Here is an 11,022-nt window from a genome sequence, read left to right on the forward strand (position 1 = left end):
AATTATAAATTGTATTCATAATGTCAATCAGAGAATTTTCCATACGGCTAAGTTTGTCTTGTGTATCAAGCTTTCAAGGGGAACAATTTCTTTATAATATAAAAAAGAAGATGTGGAATGATTACTAATAAGACAACTATTTACAAAAGAACAGAGTGACACAGAAATTAACAATTATAGATCATCGTACGGCCTTCAAGATGGTTATTTTTGATTGGCCAATTATCTGTTCGCTCTGTTCCTAAGGAAGTTGAAATGATTGATTGAGGCGATAGTATTTTTTCACAACGTTGTATTCAATCCTGTGTTTGTATTGACAACACAGGGGTTAACGGTGGTCATGATGCTTAAAGTTTTAATTAATTTTCGGTGTGACAATTTAATCTAGATTACACGATATACTCCTATTATGTAACACAACCGGTTTTAATAAATTGAAGGATATTACAATTTTAGATTTTAAATATATTGATACTGTCTTTTGCATTGTCTTCTAATCATCGGTTAAGTAAAGAATGAAATACAAAACGCTTTATAATAGTTGATTTATTAAAACAATATTGCGTTAAATTACCATGCTGTATAAAATCTGTATCGGAGTAGTTTAAATCATCAGACAGTTTATCCATATCTATCTTAGCGAACAGAAAGAGTATACTTGGTGATACCATTATTATGATCTGCTTAAAGTTACCTTTACAAGTTTACAAAAAAAGTTCAATGGATGCCTTACTGATAATTATTCTGGTGTTTATTTCTTCAGTACTTGGTGAGTATCTTCCTAAAACTTTAAATAAAAAACACTCTTAATATCTTTGAACAAAATAATGCGATCTTCAAAATAATTTTTGGAAGCCAAACATACAAACATGTGTAGCATCTACAAAACAATAAGACGTAACAATTGCATCCTTCTTCCTCTGTATGCGAAATGGGATAAGGGATCATTTATAGACCGTGTCTATTGTGTATTTTTGTTTATTAGTAGAAATGACAATTTAGTACTCTAGGTGACTTACTTAGAGGGTACATCTATTATTATTCCAACCTTTTTATACAATGATATTATAAGTTTATTTATTTTATGAAAATGTACTCCAAGCACTCAATGCTATTTTTATTTTATTTTCTATTTTATTTATTGTTTTATTTTTTATTTTTATATTTTGTAATTTGGTGCTTTGTCAAGATCTTCAGATGATAAACAAATAACTGTAAATAAGATGAATACTGTATTTGGTTCAAAGTTTTTGATAGTGGCCATTGTTAAGAAAAACCAGGTGAGCGAAACATGTTCTTTGGATCTTTACTATTCCTACTGGATTAAGGCTGCAGTAATTAACCGGAGTAAATTGTCGGAAACCCGTTTAGAATATACAGTCAAGATAATAATAATAGTTTTGTCTTTGTGGAGTCAAAATGTCAGGAATGTCCACAGATTTTTTATGACACTTATAGGGTCTGCATTTGACTTAAATATTCCTTCTAGTCATCAACAAGTTATTTATTTACATGGATTTTAATCTTAATTAAGGATCTTAATCTTAGACGGAATCATTGAAAAAAAAAAATTTGGTATCATTTAACAAACAAAATTCTGCTTTGGTAATATTTCAATTTAGCAATTATATTATATCTGGTTATTAACAGTATTAGCCTTTTATGTTTGTTTTATACCAAAGATTCGATACCAAACAAATTGTTAAAGTATTTGCATTTCAATTTAGGCATGCATGGTATAAATATTTCATTTTGACATAAACAGCTTTTAGTTTCAATTTCATTTATTGTAGATATTACATAGAAATAGAAATATTCTATAAATGAATGTTGGTTCAAAGCATATTAAACACTGTCATTAATATTGATTTTGTTATCAGTATATTCAAAGCAAACTAAATAGTTTGCTTATCAGTAAATTCAAAGCAAACTAAAGCTAACTAGCTGTCAGATAACTGCAGGTACTCTCAGATCTGTTCATTGTGTCTTTTTGTGTCGGGATTTATATGTTACCGGCCACGTCCACTTGTATTTTTGTCCATCTGATGAGTTAAGCCTTTTTCAACTGATTTTTATAGTTCGTTTTTATGTTGTACTGTTATACCACTGTCCCAGGTTAGGGGAGGGTTGGGATCCCGCTAACATGTTTAACCCCGCCACATTATTTATGTATGTGCCTGTTCAAAGTCAGGAGCCTGTAATTCAGTGGTTGTCGTTTGTTAATATGTCACATATTTGTTTTTCGTTCATTTTTATATATATATAAATAAGGCCGTTAGTTTTCTCGTTTGAATTGCTTTACATTGTCTTATCTGTGCATTTTATAGCTGACTATGCAGTATGGGCTTTGTTCATTGTTGAAGGCCGTACAGTGACCTATAGTTGTTAATGTCTGTGTCATTTTGGTCTCTTGTGGACAGTTGTCTCATTGGCAATCATACCACATCTTCTTTTTTATAAATAGTTTTGTTATATACATATGCATTTTGAAAGATCTTTAATCTTTAGATTCTTGTAGCTTTGCATTGCACAAGGTCAAGATTTTCTCTGGCTGCTTATTACGTCTTATACTAAATCCATTGGATGATAGATGTGTAATAATTGATAATTAAGTCTTAGATGCACATTTTTTTCTATTAATTCTTATTGCTTTGAACCAGTGAGTGCTCTTAGATCTGTCATTTTGTTGGAATGAACAAATATCCGGATTCATTACTCTATGTTTTTGCTGTGTGAATTTGTATCCTTCTGATGAGTTTAGCCTTTTTTCAAATGATTTAAAAATTCGTTATTATGTTGTACCGTTACACAATTGTCTTAGGTTAGGTGAGAGTTGGGATCCCTCTAACATGTTTAACCTCGTCAAATTCTGTATAAATGTGTTTGTCCCAAGTGTGGAGCCTGTAATTCCGTTTTTGTCGTTTGTTACTGTATTATACAATTGTTTTTCGTTCATTTTATTTGAACTTATGTAGAACGTTAGTTTTCTTTTTCGAATTATGTAACGTTTGTGTTTTCGGGACCTTTTAAATCGGATTACGCGGTATTAGCTTTGTGCACAGGTTCCAGACGTAGTAGTGACTTATAGCAGTGTCATTTGGTTTCTTATTGCAAATTGTTTCATTTACAATCATACCGCCACATCTGCTTTTATATAATAAGTTCTTTGTTCAAACTAATGTCTATCTAACTTGCTTCGTTTATACAGTATGAAATAGTCTCTTAATAATGGCAACAGTAGTATACCGCTGTTCATAAGCAATACAAACAAATTTAGCGAAAACAATTTCGGGTCACAAACTGAAACTGAAGGAAACACATCAACAGTATGAGGGAAACACTGGAACAACAGACACACTATACTGCTACAAAAACAAACGCTAACATACATGGATAATTAGATAACAACTGCATAATTTCGGACTTGCTATTTTTAATACAAAATGTTGGTTAAAAACTTCCCGCATATATGGCAATACTAAACATACAGCTAAAAAATCAACATTGCGTGAAAGGAATTAAGTACAAATAAATGCAAGAACATTCATGATAGAGATATACATACAATACATATTCTAGTATGAGGTCCTTATTAAGCTTTGTATAGCAAAAAAAGGTAAAATTACAAAAATACTGAACATTAAGAAATATCAAAACGGAAAGTTCTTAATCAAATGACAAAATCAAAGACTCAAACTCATCAAACGAATAGACAACAACTTTCATGTTCCTGACTTGGACGTAAATGGTGGTTTAAACCTTGTTTTATAGCTAGCTAAATCCCCCACTTGTGTCACAGTCGCAAAAATACAAAGCTGTGTTCTAAGTACAAAATATGTCTGACATTTGCGCACAAACTTACTGTTCATATTCTTGTTATTTTCATTGTAATCCTTATGAAATATAATCAATTTAGCAGCTTACATAAACTGTAATTATAATATATTGTTTATCAATTAACATATATTTACCCTGCTATTATTTTTCAAACTTATCAAATATGAAAATGTAATGTATATACTCCACGGGGCATAACGGGAACAGCTAATAATCAATAAATATAAAAACGAAGATGTGGTATGATTGCCAGTGAGACAACTCTCCAGAAGAGACCAATTGACACTGAAATTAACAACTATAGGTCACCGTACGATCTTCAACAATGAGCAAAACTCACATCGCATAGTGAGCTATAAAAGGTTACACGATATTAAAGGTTTTTTCGTAAATCTCGACTTATAACAAATAATGCATTTGTCCTATTAGAAACGAAATATTTCTTTCGTATGATGCTCTATGCTAATTTGTACATGTGGAGGCATTATTTTTAACCACATTTTACACCTCACTAACTCGCAGTGCAATATATCGACACACATAATGACTACATATAGAGCACGACATGTAGGAATTTTTTCATTACAATAACAGAATTACAACGGACAAACATTCATTTACCTACAATAGCATACCTGTACACTACGATAAAATAACAAATTGGGTGTCACACGAATTTATCAACGCTACAAAAAGTGACGTCACAGATATTGTTTTTAAAAATAGAATAAAAAATTGAGACTTAGTGTAATATGTGGTCATGTTATGTATTCGATAATCACCATCAGATTTCTAAACATTGCGATCCTAAAGCTCTGAAAAAATTAGCTAGTACATATTTAAACTATATAAATCTATAAAAAGTTAAGCTTTTCAAATTTATATTACCGTTTTTCGTCACCCCCAGTTTTTAGGAACATAAGTGATGCTCAGTCTTTAGTTTTCTTTGTTGTTTTTTGTGTACTATTTATTGGGTGGTTTGGTTTGTTTTTTTTGGTTTTTTTTAAGCCAATACGTTGTCATTTTATTTTCAACTGATGGATTTAAATGTTCCTCTGGTATCTTTCGTCTCTCTTTTTCGTCGCATTTGTCGACAAATTTACGAATTAAAACGTTTAATGAGCACGTATTTTACAGGTGTCGATCCGATCTGTCCTAGCGGAACGGTCTACACAGGTTCAACCTGTCTGAGTATTGGGTAAGTGGCGACATTACATAAATCTAAAATATGAATTAACACAGGGAGAAGTGCGCAAGTATTTTCAAGTGTCGACATTGCATAAATCTAAAATATGAATGAGCACAAGGCATCGCATAAGAATAGCCTAAACTGAACGAGGACAAACAAAAATATGAAATAGTTTAGAGCAATATATATTTTAATTACATTTCTCCTCCTTTAGATACAACCAATTATTGAGAGAAGCACAAGTCTAATAATGTTATGATCCTATCAATTCAACTCTACAGAAATAAGGATATAAGGTATGATTCGCAATGAGACAATCAAATATCAACAGAAAATGACCAGTAATACCGTACAGCTTTCAACAATGGGTCAACCTAATACCGTAAGGTACAATTAGGCGTATATGAAATATGAGACATTTATCAAAATTAAGCAACTGCAAAACTAATACAACAATAATTAACGAAATCATATACGTTAAACAGCAACAAACATAAACTACATTTAGGGGCACTAGCTATCAAATTCATGTTCACTGATGTAACTTCAAATTCCCATATTTGATGTATAACAACGTAAAACATTTATCCAAATTGTACAAAGTAAAAAATATACAATTTACAGTTCATGGGATCGATAATACTTAGCTTCGTTTCGTGTGTATTTTAGTCTAGACGCCATCTTATAAACTATTTGGTTGATCTCCAAAGACATCAGATGGTGTTATAAGCGATATAAACATAAATACAAATAGCGAACTCATACATTTACATATTTCTAGGTCTGTTTAATACCATACTACAACTTAAGATATAAGCTTATCATCGTTTTCACCTGTATAAGAATGATTTTTGTGGATCGAATCAGTCAATCAATGGTTTACATTTCTTTTAATTTAATGTGGACATTCTATACCTTTGAATAACCGAACAAGCACAGTGCATGTGCATGCGTTATTCATCTCGAGCGAAAGGTTCGCTTTGCATTTTACATGAATACGGATTCTATGGGGTCGAAGTATTCAGTTGCATGTCAATAATTCATCGACAGTGTTTCTTAGCTTATTTTAATGAAGTTGATCCCTACTAGCTCTTTAAAGCGAATTATTATTTCACTATTTCGCTTTCAATAATAATTGAACTAAAACATCATATTTTAGATTTCTTATATATCTCATAGCTATATGTAGTGCCCTTATAATTTTATGTGCTAGCTTTGAACATATATATACACAAATGCGATGAAGTTCGTATGCGATGTTTTTGACGATTATACATTTGATTCCATTCACGCACACCTGCCATTTTATAGGTAAATCTTCTTAATTATAGCTCACCCTCATAATCTGTTCATTATCTTACTAATTTCGAATTATTTAACTTATAGACGAAAATACGAATTCACAAACGGGCATTTTAAAATCATATTATATATTACATTAATTGTAATTGTTTAATGATCATTTAACAGAGATTGCTGTTTTCAGGGGCGGATTTAGGCGTGGGCGAGGCGGGCGTGGTGCCCCCCCCCCCCCTAAAATTTTCAAAGCATGGGTTGTTTTTAACTTATTTAAGTATCAAAAGAGCCTATCCCATCTTTTTAACATTCAAAGTATAGAAAACAGTCAGTTAGTGGCTTGTGGCGAACACAGTATATAAAGTCTAGCACAACCTTCGAAAATCAACAAAGTAAAAACAAATATTATAGGACAATTAAAAATCGTTGGTAAAAGTATTTTACTTAGAAATTTTCCTTTGCAAAATCTAATACTAGTATTGGTAAGGTGAGCTATTGTGATCTGTCTCGTCTCACTTTGCGTCTGTCCGTCGATCCGCCCGTTCATCTGTCAACTCTTCACATCGTCTTAACCAAGTTTGGCAGGATTGGTGTTATGGGGTGTTAAAGAAGTTCAAGTTAGCCGGTTTCATTTCACATCATTGAAACCATGCATGTACAATTGGCTTAAACCCATTGACGATGTGCAAAACAAGGATTATTTTTTTATGTGGTGTTCCTGTTTTTCTTTTACCAGTACCATGTCTGTTAAGGTTTCGTTAAGATATTGATATTGCTATATAGATAATTTTACAACAAGTGCTGGTTTCTTGATTGTAGATCGGTTTGCATAGTACTTAACACACTGTGACAGAATCAAAATAAAATGTTCGCATGGTCTTCAGCTTCCTTTTTGGGCTGCAGCTTTATAACTGTAGCTTTATAAACACGTATATGCAATATGAATCCCTTAGTGCGTAAGTTAGAGGTGTGAGGAGATTGTTGTAGATTTTTTCGAATTTGTATGAGTCCTTGCCATCCTAACTCGAAGGTTCTTTGCGGAACAGGGACATATTGTTTTACCTCTGTCCGTCCATCTGCCAGTCAGTCACTTGATATATATATGGTTCGGAGGATCCAAGTTATGACGCATACAAATCTAATACGTGATTATTGCATGTTTTCCCTGAATATATTCGATTGACGTATATGAATATACGCAACCCCAGTTTCCCTGTAACCATTGACATATCATTCGCTAGATCTTTTTATTTGAAGGGTCGGCTTGTGTACTCCGGACATGCCGGACTGAGGTCAGTCTCTATCCTTATTGTCCTCAGTCCCGATTTCTGGGAAATAAATGGGGTAGTATCAATGAATAAAAGCTCACAGATTGTTGTAAGGGATGGTGTTAGGCTAGAAATTTTAATTTTTCGCTAGTTTACCACACAATAGTTCGAGATATCTACATAACACCCCCTTTATAAGAATATTTCAATAATTTTATCTCAAAATCTTTAAATATGCGCCCCCCTAACTTCAAATCCTGGATCCGCCCCTGCTTTTCATCATTTATAGCTTTTACCAGAAAAGAAAATAGGTGTCTTTTTTGTACTTTTGTTTATCTGTTTGTAGTTTTCTTTTAACCCATGCCGTTGTCAGTTTATTTTCGATTTTTTTTATGAGTTTGAATGTCCCTCTGGTATCTTTTGCCCCTCTTTTACATTGCTATGACAAAATATGATGTAAGATATGTCTAACCGCATACATGTTTTACCATTTATATATCTATTTCAGAGCCATTATTGGAATCTGTATTGGAGTTATAGCGTTTATAGCTTTTATCACTACCTTAATAATACTCATTAAAAGTAAGTATTTCAAAGAATTAAAGTTCGGTTTTTCTATAATTATAAGCGTATTCATAAAAAATTGAATGTTGTTTCTTGTTATTGAAGTTGTGTAAATGCAAGAAGTGAATAGTTGATTAGTAAGTACCCTCTGTATAAAAACACACTTCAAATATATTTGTTGTAACTTGTTTGGTCGCTGAGCCGCGGTAACCATCGTGTGACACCATTTTAAAATATTACTTTCGTCACAATGTTCAGAAATTGACACTATGAGTTTGACTGTCCCTCTTTTGATCCTCTTTGGTGGACATACAACAAAAAAACTGTTCAAGTTCAGAACTGAGCATATAGTTTGCTCCAGAAGACAATAGTGCAAACATACACCAAACAAACACGCACAAATGATATAAAGATTAAAACAATATTTTTAAAAAGTAAGGATGTCTATGAAAAGCTTAAGGCTCCTGCAGCTACTAATAAAAACAGTAGTGTACAAAATTATTTTATATATTTAAAATTTAACAGTGGGACAAAGCAGCAATAACAGCGATAACATGCATTTCAGATAGACAAACACAAATAACTTATAAATATTCAATAAAGCAAATAAATGAAAAAGACACTAAAACATTATGTATAACATTGAGAATGGAAATGGGGAATGTGCTAAAGAGACAACAACCCGACCATAGAAAAAAACAACAGCAGAAGGTCATCAACATGTCTTCAATGTAGCGAGAAATTCCCGCACCCGGAGGCGTCCTTCAGCTGGCCCCTAAATAAATATATACTAGTTCAGTGATAATGAACGCCATATTAATTTCCAAATTGTACACAAGAAACTAAAATTAAAATAATACAAGACTAACAAAGGCCAGAGGCTCCTGACGTGGGACAGGCGCAAAAATGCGGCGGGGTTAAACATGTTTGTGAGATCTCAACCCTCCCCCTATACCTCTAGCCAATGTAGAAAAGTAAACGCATAACAATACGCACATTAAAATTCAGTTCAAGAGAAGTCCGAGTCTGATGTATGTATTGAAAGTGATAGTGCATACAGGATATTGAATATTTTTTTCATGTACACTTTTCTGATAAAATATAAAAAATGTAAAATATAAATATATGGTTAAAATAAATAAAAACAACGCCATAAAACCCTCATGCGTCCGATTCCTACTTCAAGAACCAATTGCACCAAGAAAATAAAAAAACACGTTATTTGATTTCATAAGGATCAAATCAGTTCAATACTCATACGATCAAAATTGTATTTCATAATACCAGCAAATTTGGGTCATGGATAACTGGTGGATAATTTGTAGACGAAATGATCGTCTCGGTATTCAAAGAGGAAAAAAATAGTTGAAAGTCCAAAATCCAAACGCTTATAAAACAGAACAATTGGAGCGCATTTGAAGAAAAAAGTTTGAAAACATTTTTAAAAAATGTAAAAACAGCTGTACATAATTAATGGTGCACTTGTAATTTAATCAGTCACCATGTTTTCTTTTTGAAACATACCTGTCAATCATATGCCAATTAAAAGTACAATTTAACAAATGAACTAATCGTAGATGCCAGGATTGAAATTGATAACGCTGGATGCATGAAATGAATTTTAGTATGAATATTTCTGGTCGGGGAATAGTTATATCAAAATCTGTTATTTACAACTTTAAATGTGTAGTTAAAAGAATTAATGCGTACTTTCTTTTCTGATTTAAAAAAAGGTAATGTTGAATGCGAAATTTTAGCTCACACCTTGCAACATCCGCACATAGACCCCTCAAATAGTTGTTTAAACGTTTGTGTGTGTGTCACCTGTGCCAAATACAAGGCTTTGTCTGCATTCCAATCAGACTGGCTGTGTATTGATACATTTTCACAGGTTACAGTATGCCACTGGATACCATAGATTTGCAAATGTCGTATTGCCTGCCGATATGTCTGTACTATGACTAAGGTTTTTCAAAAAATTCAAAAATGTTTTGTAACAGCAAAATTTGTAAAAATGACCATATTATTGATATTCATGTCAACACCGAAATGTTGACTACTGGGCTGGTGATAACCTCGGGGACGAAACGTCCACCAGCAGTGGCATCGACCCAGTGGTGTAAATAGTTATCAAAGGTACATACAAACATCTCATTATGGTGCCCGGAAAACGCGCACGTGATGTATATCTTGTTTAATAAATACATTTTTTTTTAATTTACATAACTATGAAATTCTTTTATTTTTTTTACAGAAAAATACTTTTACTAGAAGACAGAAATGAACTGTGTGATCTGTCAGGTTTTGGGCAACAACTTGAATATCGGCAACTACTATATACACCTGGTTGTGTTTTCGCAAACAAGCATTGAAGATTCATTTATCTGCACTAGAGCTGTTATTTTTTCCCTTAAATCATAATAAACTCACATATGTTTCGGAGTTTATTCTTTTTTTTTTCGCATTGCATTGTATAATTGAAGAGTTTTTAATTGAATTAACAAAACAAACAAAAATAAATAAATCACGTGTATAACCAATCATCTTGATAATTAACACTTGATTAATTCTAACACGAAATCCAGTTTTCAGTTCGAGGTTCTTTATAAGGAAAGCATGAAAACCTTAACCACTGTATAAAACTCCTCATGTGGGGTGTTGACTATGTCTATGTTTGTGTTTGACACGTGCTGGTGGTTTTTAAAGCGGAGAAAAAGTACCAAAATTTTTTTAAAGAAATGTTCGGACCAAAGATTGAACCACATTTCTGACCCTGGTGAATAAAATTGTGGATTGGACCTGGTTTCATAGCGGCTTAACCTCTAACCTCTAACAATCGCATAACATTCTGTTATATTGACAACAACG

The 11,022-nt window shown here is 32.5% G+C and overlaps 1 long non-coding RNA gene across 1 annotated transcript; it reads left to right on the forward strand.

The window, feature by feature from the left end:
- Positions 1–618: 618 nt before the first annotated feature.
- On the forward strand, positions 619–10,597 carry LOC139515014 (uncharacterized). The gene is made up of 4 exons (XR_011662798.1): positions 619–769; positions 4,975–5,035; positions 8,099–8,172; positions 10,409–10,597. It is a non-coding gene; the product is annotated as an uncharacterized lncRNA (long non-coding RNA).
- Positions 10,598–11,022: the final 425 nt, after the last annotated feature.

This window comes from Mytilus edulis, chromosome 3 (assembly GCF_963676685.1).
Source record: "Mytilus edulis chromosome 3, xbMytEdul2.2, whole genome shotgun sequence".
Lineage (NCBI taxonomy): Eukaryota > Metazoa > Mollusca > Bivalvia > Mytilida > Mytilidae > Mytilus > Mytilus edulis.